Source organism: Larus michahellis, chromosome 1 (assembly GCF_964199755.1).
Source record: "Larus michahellis chromosome 1, bLarMic1.1, whole genome shotgun sequence".
Classification (NCBI taxonomy): Eukaryota; Metazoa; Chordata; class Aves; order Charadriiformes; family Laridae; genus Larus; species Larus michahellis.
The window spans coordinates 125,005,455-125,016,638 of record NC_133896.1 but is presented as its reverse complement, the minus strand read 5'-3'; the positions used below and the strand labels follow the sequence as shown (position 1 = coordinate 125,016,638).

The window sequence follows — 11,184 nt, the reverse complement described above, 5'->3', positions numbered from 1 at the left end:
CATAGAATTGTCTAGATTGGAAGTTGTAAGGGACGGACTGTAAATTCCCTGACAAGGGGCAGAAGGCCCTCCAAGCCTTCAATGGAACGCCTCTCAAACACTCACAAGGAAATAAATAATGCAGGCCTGGCCCTCAAAGGACTGATAAGGCCAACATTTCTGGTGCCTGAAAGTGTGGGAGCACTGTCTTGTGAAGACAGGATAGTTCTGCCACTTGTGCGGTGAGCTTGCTAGTTCTCAGTTCTCAAGGCCATTGCGTCTGATGAGTGACCTTTGCTTCATATGCATATGAAAGCGCACACCCCTGCATATGCTAATGAAGATTATAGAGATCATGCTAAACATGTATGACTATGGCACTCGTCTCTCCACCCATATCATGCTACACATCACCTGGGAGAAGGGAGAAACCTGAGATGAGGCTGTCCTCAGCAAAGGGGGTGGACCATGCTAATGCAGCAAATATAAAAGGGGAAAATAAGTGCCCCTAGGGGGGAACAAAGAGGAAACAATAGAAGAAGATACTGCCTGGCAAGATTCTTTCCAAGAAAGAAGATTGCGCCTGGGAAGATTCTTCCCAAGAAAGACAACCATCCCTGGGAAGACTTTTCCAAGAAAGAAGAAGATCATGCCTGGGAAGATTCCCTGAAAAAGACGCTGGAACCAGGACCAGTGATCTCTTTATCTCTGTCTTTTTCTCTGTCTTTTCCTTTCTCTGTCCCTCAGTTTGTCTTTTCTCTTAGGATTGTTAAGTAACAGAGTTGTTAATTAACGACCTTAAGTACGACCTTAAGTACCGCTTGCCATAAGTTGTCCTATACCTGTTGTTAAGTAACACAATGCATACCTCACCATTTGCCATAATTTGTTATATAGCTAACCAATTATCGTGGACTCGTTAAGACCTATACTAACCATTTTGGGAAGCTAATAAATTTATCTCACCTTAGTCATTGAGAATTTATGAATCTGAAGTCATTTACCCCCCTTCTTTACTGAGAGTGGGACATGACAGAAGGGACCTTTCAGATCATCAAGTCCAACCATCAACCTGACACTGACAAAAACCATCGCTAAACCATGTCGCTAAGCACCATGTCTACCCCTCCAGGGATGACGATTCCACCACTTTCCTCAGCATCCTTTTCTCTAGGCTAAACAATCCCAGTTCCCTCAGCCACTTCTCATAAGATTTGTGCTCTAGACCCCTCACCAGTTTTGTTGCCCTTCTCTGGACATGCTCCAGTACCTCCATGTCCCTCCTCTAGTGAGGGGCCCAAAACTGAATGCAGTATTCAAGCTGCAGCCTCACTGGTGCCAAGTACAGGGAGACGATCACTTAGTCCTGCTGTCCTAGTACTGAAACAGGCCAAGATGCTGTTGGCCTTCTTGGCCACCTGGGCCCACTGCTGGCTCATATTCACTTGGCAGTCAACCAGCACCCCCAGGTCCTTTTCTGCTGGGCAGCTTTCCAGACACTCTTCCCCAAGCCTGTAGCGCTGCATGGGGTTGTTGTGACCCAAGGGCAGGACCCGGCACTTGGCCTTGTTGAACCTCACACCATTGGCCTTGGCCCATCGATCCAACTTGTCCACATGCCTCTGCAGAGCCTTTCTACATTCAAGCAGGTCGACACTCCCACCTAACTTGGTGTCATCTGCAAATTTACTGAGGGTGCACTTGATCCCCTTGTCCAGATCATTGATAAAGATATTAAACAGAACTGGCCCCAATACTGAGCCCTGGTGAACACCACTCGTGATGGGCCACCAGCTGGATTTAACTCTAATCACCAGTCTCTGGGCCCAGCCCTCCAGCCATTTTTTTATCCAGTGGAGAGTACTCCCACCCAACCTATGGGCAGCTAGTTTCTCCAGGAGAATGCTATGGAACCGTGTCAAATGCTTTACTTAAGTCCAGGTAAACAACATTCACAGCCTTTCCCTCATTCACCAAGGGGGTCACCTTGTCATAGAAAGAGATCAGGTTAGTCAAGCAGGATGTGCCTTTCATGAACCAATGCTGACTGAGCCTGGTTGCCTGGTTGTCCGGTTGTCCTTCATGTGCTGCATAATGGCATTCATGATGATCTGTTCCATGACCTTCCCAGGCACCGAAGTCAGACTGACAGGTCTGTAGTTCCCCAGATCATCCTTCCAGCCCTTCTTGTGGATGGGCATCACATTTGTTAGCTGCCAGTCAACTGGGACCTCCCCGGTTACCCAGGACTGCTGATACATGATGGAAAGTGGCTTGCTGAGCACTTCTGCCAGCTCCCTCAGTACCCTCAGGTGTATCCCATTGGGTCTATAGACTTGTGAAATGTCTAGGTGTTGTAGCAGGTCCCTCACCATTTCCCCTTGGATTACGGGGGCTTCATTCTGCTCCCTGCCCCTATCTACTAGCTCAGGGGTCTGGCTACTCAGGGAACAACTGGTCCTACTACTAAAGACTGAGGCAAAGGAGGCATTAAGTACCTCAGCCTTTTCCTCATCCTTTGTTACCATGTTACTGCCCCCATCTAATAAAGGATGGAGATTCTCTTTGGTCCTCATTTTATTACTAATGTATTTATAGAAACTTTTTTTTATTGTCCTTAACATCCAAAGCCAGGTTAAGTTCTAGTTGGGCTTTGGCCCTTCTAATTTTCTCCCTACATAGCCTTACAACATCTTTGTAGTCTTCCTGAATGGCCTAGCCCTTCTTCCAAAGGTCATAAACTCCTTTTTTCCCTGAGTTGTATCCATATCTCTCTGTTCACCCAGGCTGGTCTTTTTCCTGAGGGCTCATTTTTCGGCACATGGGGATGGCCTGCTCCTGTGCCTTTAAGAGTTCCTTCTTGAAAAACATCCAGCCTTCCCGGATTTCTTTACCCTTTGGGACTGCATTCCAAGGGACCCTGTCAAGCAGGCTCCTGAAAAGACCAAAATCTGCCCTCCAGAAGTTCAAGGTGGCAGTTCTGCTGACCTCCCTCCTTGATTCTCTAGGAATACATGGGTGGGCCACCAGCAATGAGAGTAGGACACACCAAGCCATAGTGTGCTATGTGGCCATCTTGCCTTTCTCGCAATGGAAACATTTGTCAGAGGCAAGTGTTACACCTATTTTAGAAGCACAGTATCTTAATCCTTCCCTTTATAGCTTAAAACCCTCTCCAAAAAGCAGACTTTGCTTGACATGATGTTAGAAAAAGCAGAACTGGGAGACTTTTTAATTTCTTGTTCAGCTTTTCTTTATGTAAAAGTTTTGTTGAGATATTTTCTATGGGTGATTGAAGAAACTGGAGGCTTTTGATGTGACATTTTCCAGGGAAAGTGATTTCTAGAGAGAATGATTTAAAGAAAAAAACCCCAATAGTATTTTTTCAAAGCTAGATTTTTTTTAACCTCCCCCTGTCAAAAGCAAGATCTATTTAACTCAAACACTTGGGAAAATGAATTAGGGGAAACACATTTTGCTTGAAATAACTTCCTGTTCTTTTAATTTTTTGGTGGAACTAAGTTTATGGGTTTTCTAATTTCAGCAGATGTCAAAGTAGGATGCACAATGTAAGTTATACTTTCAATGTGTAAAACAAGTTTAGAAAAAACCAGATTAATTCTACACTTGCTATTCAGTCTTCCTTTTTTATAAAGCAATATAAAATTTTTAATAGATATTCCTGTCTCCTTTTATCAAAATAAAAAATAAATTACTATGAGGAAACTTCTCAATTTTGTCCAGCAATAAAAGATGACCGAACTACTTTAATTTATTTTTAAGTATTCATTTTACTATTCCTTCATCTTTCTGCACGTCCCCTTTCTTTAATATTTCAGTATGAACTTTTTTCTCTTTCTATTAATGATTTCTAAGATTTTTCTTTCTTGAATGAGGACTCGGTGCTTTATCTGCAACAAACATACATTCCACATTCACTGGCCACCAGATTAGTTTATGATTTTCTATTGCTACAGGAAATAATTTACTGATAACAATGTCCCTAGCAATAATCCCTTCTATTACCTCTCCCACTCTCTACATGCCTTTCAATTTAGTGGAACGAATGCTTCCTACGAATTTTTAATTTAATGTAAATATTACCCAGGAACAAATTTCTGACCCCTTTACATTATTATTATTCATTGGGCTGCCTTCAGAGTTATTCATGTACTGGTTTTAGCACATGGCCCCCTAAATGTGGATGTATTTCCTTCAGAAAGAGGTTACACAGGAAGCTTTAGAGTCCTTATAATGAATCAGAAGAAATGCAAAAATAGTAAGGCCACCAGGAAAAAACAAAACAAAAAGGAAGATCTTGGAAGATAAAATCGTGACATCTGGGAAACTGAGACTTAAGGAGTCTGACAAAAAAAAGTGACAACTTTGAAATGTTTTAGTGCAAGGGCTATATCTGACCGCATACCTAGAACAGTTTTTAGCTGGGTCTACAGTGCAGACCACAGCGTGCACACACAGATACACAGGCTAACAAAGGTACCTACAGTGAGCAGCAGAGTCAATCAGCATGCGTGGATTTCTGGGACTACCTGGCTGTTCTCCACCTGAACCTGAAAAAGGTTGGGTAGGTCTGCGCAACCCTTCACCATGCACTGCGGGCATAGCGATGTCGTTGTGTGCTGAGCCTTGACAACATCAGACGAAAGAGAGAAAGGAGGAGAGGACAAAAAGAGCTGCAGTTTTTAAGCGCCTTCCTGAAACTGGCCAGAATCCACCCGCAAAACCTGACACCTGGATGACGTGATGATAATGAAAGTCTGATAACAAACACCTCACCTGAGCTGCCCCTGCCTCCATTACTGGGACAATATTGGTTTCCTTGAACCTTACCTTTAGATGTTTGCCTGCCTGTGTGACGGCAAGTCCATCTCCACCGCCCGGCACAACACTACACAACCACATCTGCAGGAAGCCCCCCAACCTTGCCTCGTTTTCCTCTAATGATCCTGGCTTTGCCTCTCAAGGGGTAATAACAAAATCCCCTATCAAACCCAAAGCGCAAAGCTGCGACGCTGAATCCACGCAGCTCTTGCATTTATTCACCGTGTCCAGCCAGGGGACCACACGGACTTCTGTCTGACATATCCTGTGACTTCAGGATATTTGGGTAATCTCCACGGTCTCTGGGTTGTAGGTTTATTAATTCTAGCTGTCTTCTCAGAAGAGAAACGAAGCAACGCAAAGCATATGATGCTACAAATGAATACTGCCAGCTAGACTGTGTTACTGAACACTGCCCCCACACAGTACGTATTTTAAAAAAATGTGTTCCAATTTAAATGCCATCTCTCAGTCATCTCCCTTTAAAGACGAAATAATACAAATGTCTTCTCTTTTTCCCCATCCCAGAAAACAACAGACCCTACTCCTGGAAACCTTATTTAACTGTATTTACTTTAGACACTTATGCAGCCTTCTCACATGGAACTATTAAAAGGAATTAAGATAACAGTAAAAAATTGCATGATTATTTTTAGAAGAAGGAAAAGAGAAAATTCTACCTGTGTAGTGTCCTGTAGCAAGGAGAAGGAGTAACTTTTTTTTCAGCTTCTCCCGGTGCTTTTTTATTTGCAGGCTCCACCTACACACTGTGACAGAAATCAGGAGAAACGAAAGCAGTCCTGAGATGAAACAGGACTAGATTCATGATAGCCCTGGAAGCAATAACACAATGCATTGGGATTTTTTTTCCTGTCGTTTCCTTATACGCCAGCCAACTTTCCTCCTGTTGTTTCACTGATGACAGAAACGAAACTCCTCACAGGCACAGCTGGCCGTCACCTCTCTCGGCTGTACTGCGCAGGGGGGTGATGGGGCCAAATGGAGAGGAACTTGGAGAGATTGTCCATAAGCAACAACCCCCCCCCCCCCCCATTTTTCTCCCCCCAAAAGTCAGCTCACTGAGTCGGCTCACTTGCATGTGGGGTGAAACTGGCCAGATTCGGCAGAGATGGGGTGAGTTGCCGTGCCCTGCCCCAACCCGGGCTGCTTGCTGGGGATGCTGGTCCCGCTCCATCCAGGGTACCCTTTCAGCCTCCTCACCCCTCATGACAAAAGCAACTGGGTGAGGGCCCCCTCCGCCGGAGAGGGAGTATTTTTTCCACCTCACAGCGAGACTTCCCAGCCCAGCCACTGTGACAAGCTGTGACACCGTGCACCTGGGCTGCGCCTTTGCTCTCGGAGGCTGCAGGGTATGGCTGAGGCTGCTGGAGATGGCCGACAAGCAAGCAAAGAGACACACGGTGGGATTTATCAGCTTTGTGCACTGCTTGGGGGCAGTTGAGGTCTCGAGCTCCTCCTCTGGTCCTTTTGCTGTTTTCTCGACGTTACTGGACCAGGATGCTCCCTCTTCTGCTGCCTTTGCTGTCCTGCCCTGATTTTTCGTGTTTTTATAGGCTGTAAGCTGTTAAGCAAAATCAGTTTTCTTTGTCCATTTGGGGGCTCTGCAAGTATGATGCAAGATCAGCCCTTATTTCTCACTCCTGCTGGTTTTGACCGTTGCCTCAATCAGCTGCTCTCAGTTTCTGGTGGTTTTGGACGGTTACTCTAGTCCATGGGCCCGACTGAACAGCAGGCCCAGAGTTCATTACAGCCAGCCCTTCCTCCTACTTCCTCATCCAGCAGTGACTCAGAGGGCTTGTTTCTGAGCTGTGGCTGCAGGCAGGTGGCAGGCAGTGACACCGAGCCAGCGCTGCACAGGCAGCACGGCCACTCGGCACGGGCCATGGCAGGGGACCCCAGCTGCAAGCTCTCCTGGCCTCTGCCACCATCCCTCTTCTTGCTTGCAAGCATACAGGAGACCTATCTGATGGGCTTCTAAGTCCTACTGTCGATTGGCTTATTAATTTTCAGCAGTGCCTTTGTTATGTGATTGATTTGGTTATGGGGTTTTGTTTAATCACAGGACTATGTTTCAAAGAAAAAGAGAAGCTCTGGGCAGTCTCAACTTTCTGTGATGAGAGCAATCAAGGTTCTCCTTTTTCCGAGTGTCAAGATTTTGGCTCTCTTATTTTCTCCTGAATCAGCAAAATAAAATCTTTACCCCGTTACTGGGAAATATTTTAGTGTAATGCATTGAAAACAGTTTTAATGTTTATGTAATGACTTATAACAGCATTTCATTGACAATACAGCTCTACAGATTAAGACAACACAATAAAAGATGTTTAAAAACAGATTAAGTAGAATTTTGTTTAAATCTCAGAAGTGTAGAGTATGTTTTGAAATAATTTTAATTAACAGAAAAATGGGACACAATGTAAAAGATGAAAGGCCAAGCATTTGTCAAAGCAAATTCAGATTATACTTTAAAAAAGGAATATCAAAATGCAATGTAAATCCACTAGTTGGCAGGATCACTATGTGACAAATCATTAGGTAAAATCCTTAATCATAAAATTATTCAGGCAGGAAGGGGGTGGCAGATATCATCTAGACAAACCTTATAACTCAAAAAGTGATTCACACGTGTTGTCTCATTGAGTCTTGAAAGCCCCAAGGATAGACATTCCACAGCCTCACTGGGAAATTCATTTAAATGATTAAATAGCCTTTGGGTGATTTTCTTTTTCTTCTTTATATCCATCCGGATATATCCCCACAGTTTCCGTGTATGCCCCCTGTCTCTCATTCCCCCACTGTGCATTTCTGCAAAGGGCCCAGCGCCATTCTCTCAGACATAGGTGCTGGAGGGTGCTACAAATCCACCCCTCCCAGCCACCCCTTCCTTGGGTTGAGCAAACCATGGGGCCACTGCTTCTGCCCCGACCTCCCTCAAACTTGCCGTTCTGGCCATGTCTTTCCCATACTGGGACCTCTAACCAGGAGGCCATGTCTAGATGAGGTCTAACAAGTGCCAAGCAGAGGGCGACAGTCATAGAATCATAGAATCACAGAATGTGTTGGGTTGGAAGGGACGTTTAAAGGTCATCTAGTTGAACCCCCCTGCAGTAGGCAGGGACATCTTCAACTAGATCAGGTTGCTCAGAGCCTCATCAAGCCTGGCCTTCAATGTCTCCAGGGATGGGGCCTCCACCACCTCTCTGGGCAACCTGTTCCAGTGTCTCACCACCGTCACAGTAAAGAACTTCATGCTAAGGTCCAATCTAAACCTACCCTGCTCTAGTTTTAAACCATCGCCCCTCATCCTATCGCTACATGCCCTTGCAAACAGCCCCTCCTCAGCTTTCCTGTAGGCCCCCTTCAGGTACTGGAAGGCTGCTATAAGGTCTCCCCGGAGCCTTCTTTTCTCCAGGCTGAACAACCCCAACTCTCTCAGCCTGTTTTCAGAGGAGAGGTGCTCCAGCCCTCGGGTCATCTTTGTGGCCATTCTCTGGACCTGCTCCAACAGGTCCATGTCCTTCTTGTGCTGAGGGCTCCAGAGCTGGACACAGTACTCCAGGTGGGGTCTCACAAGAGCAGAGTAGAGGGGCAGAATCACCCCTCTGGATCTGCTGGCCACAATTCATTTGATGCAGCCCAGGATGCGATTGGCCTTCTAGGTTGCAAGCACACATTGTTGGCTCACGTCCAGCTTTTCATCCATGAGTACCCCCAAATCCTTTTCCACAGGGTTGCTCTCTGACACATTGTCCCCCAGCCCGTATAGATAGTGAGGGTTGTCCCGACCCAAGTGTAGGACCTTGCACTTGGGCTTGTTGGACTTCATAAGGTTTGCTCAGGCCCACCTCTCTAGCTTGTCCAGGTCCCACCCCTCCATCTCCCACCTGCTCCTGTCCACAAGGCACAGGGTGCTGCCAGCTTTCATTGCTGCCAGGACGTGCTGCTGGCTCATGTGGAAGAGGTAGATTTAGATCAGATATTAGGAAGACAGACTTCACTGTGAGGGTTGTGAGACACTGGAACAGGTTGCCCAGAGAAGCTGTGGATGCCCCATCCCTGGAAATGTTCAAGGCCAGGATGGATGTGGCTGGTCTAGTGGGAAGTGTCCCTGCCCATGGCAGGGGGGTTGGAACCAGATAATCTTTAAGGTCCCTTCCAACCTAAGCTATTCTATGATGCCAATGTCCACCACGACCTCCAGGGTCCTTTCCAGGAGAGGTGCTCCCCAGCCAGCCAGTCACCAGTTCATGTCACTGCAGGGGTTTATTCTGCCCCAGGAACAGGATTTTGCACCTGTCCTTGCTGAGTGGATAAGAACCTTCAAAAAAACTCCAAATACATTAACATCCTCAGACAACTGTTAAGAAAAACACTGACAAAAAAAAAAAGAAAGCCAAAAATCCCTACAAAAACAATCTCTCCCTAAATAAATAAACAGAAGTCCCACAAACAAGCCAGGACAAAAATTAAGCCAGCAGTAAAGAAACAAATCCTACAAACAACTACTAGGAAAAAGAACACACCCCAAAAAATGATGCACAATAAAACATCCTGCCAAAATAAATGAAATAACCCCAGCAAACAGAAGCTACCAAAAAATAAGTGGAAAAAGGAAAAATTGAAGAAAAATATCCAAACTGGTATAAAACGGAAAGGAAAACCAAATCCTTAAACAGCTTAAAAATTGCTTGACCTGGGAAGAGAAACATAAATTGTCAAGGGAAGGGCACTCAGCAGCATCAGCTGGAGCTGTATGTGGACATGGGTTTTGTGACAGGGAAGCCCATCAGGACCTGAACTTGCTGTGCTCCTGGCCCATTTTCGTTTACAAGTATCTAAAGAGTGGGTTTAAGGAGGACGGAGCCAGGCTCTTTTCAATGGTTCCCAGCGACAGGACAAGGGGCAATGGGCACAAGCTAGAACATAGGAAGTTCCGTTCAAATACACGGAAAAACTTCTTTACAGTGAGGGTGACAGAGCACTGGAACAGGCTGCCCAGGGAGGTTGTGGAGTCGCCTTCTCTGGAGATTTTCAAGACCCGCCTGGATGCAGCCCTGAGGGATGTGCTTTAGGCAATCCTGCTCTAGCAGGGGAGTTGGACTGGATGATCTCTAGAGGTCCCTTCCAACTCTGAAGATTCCGTGATTCCGTGATTCTGAAATGACGTGAAACAGGACCCCAGGACTCTAGAGAAGAGCCCTCACAGATTGTTCATATGAGCTGTCAGTGGTGGGGATGTCAGTAGAGCAGAAGAGATCACTCCAATGCAGTTGCTGGGTGTGTGCAGAGGTGCCCTCAGGCCGGGGCTGTAGTTGTTGAAGTGAACAGGGATGTGTGGAGCCCAGGCAAATTATGAGGTTCAGACACTTTTCGTGTTTCTCAAAATCATCACTTGTTTAGTTGTGCGGAAGAAGCTTTGAGTCTACAGGACTTTTCGGCCAATGAAATCACCACAACAGGCCTGACCAAGCCTTTGCAACCCTCTTGTGATGACTAGAGAACAGTATAGCTTATGTACTTGATATCAAAAGCTACCTCAGAGTGTAAATAACAACAACCACTCAGGAAGAACTCCTCATTCAGCACAGGTATGACCCCTGCAAGAGGTCCTTTCTTCTTCTGCAACAGTGAGCCTTTCAACACACTCAAAAGATCAATAGATTACCCCTAATTTTAGTTCAAACATGCGCAGTCCCCAGAGAAGTGGCCCTCAGAAAAAGTCCTGTGGTCAAACCCTTTTCTGCCCCAGGTGGAGGCATCTGCTGCTTCCACATGTCTGAGCCATCAGCTCTTTGCACTGTGCATTGAATATCCTGATCTTCTCCTACATGATATACTGGACTATCCCTGAAAGCAAGTGCCAATGCAAGTGGTGCTCTACTGGTACAGAATTACAAATGTTGTATTGGGCTGTAACAGCTGTTTGCTAAACAACTCCTCCTCAGCCAACACTGTGTACTGTGGTGGCAGTCCTGCGCATAGGGCGACTGGCTACTGGGAGCAGTAGTTAAGCTCCTGCTTTTACCAATAGGGGATGGTTTTTCTTTTTAATATCAGAAAGCAGAAATCACCTTGAGCTGTGAATGAAAGGAGAAGACCTGGCCCTGCTTTGAACTCATCAACAGCTTGAGAGCCCTCAGAGCAGAAGAGGGCCTGGCTTTGCCAGCAATTGCATGAGCCGGAGATGGTTGTTGGGCAAAAGCTCAGTCCCAAAAGCCCTGTCTGTATTGCTTTTCCTAGAGACTGCAGGAAGGGTTCACTTTACCAGCCTTCCACCCCAATTCTCCAGCGGTACTGAGGCACACAGAAGCAGCGTTGTTTTGTCCAAGGCTGCATTTTGCT

The 11,184-nt window shown here is 46.0% G+C and overlaps 1 protein-coding gene across 2 annotated transcripts in view; it reads right to left on the bottom strand.

The window, feature by feature from the left end:
- The window catches only part of LOC141737877 (interferon-induced GTP-binding protein Mx-like), a 25,816-nt gene extending 20,234 nt beyond the window's left edge, over positions 1–5,582 (bottom strand). For both annotated transcript variants that reach the window (XM_074572866.1, XM_074572867.1), the window contains exon 1: positions 5,502–5,582. The gene's annotated coding sequence lies outside the window, so the exon portion shown is untranslated. The remainder of the gene's footprint in view (positions 1–5,501) is intronic.
- Positions 5,583–11,184: the final 5,602 nt, after the last annotated feature.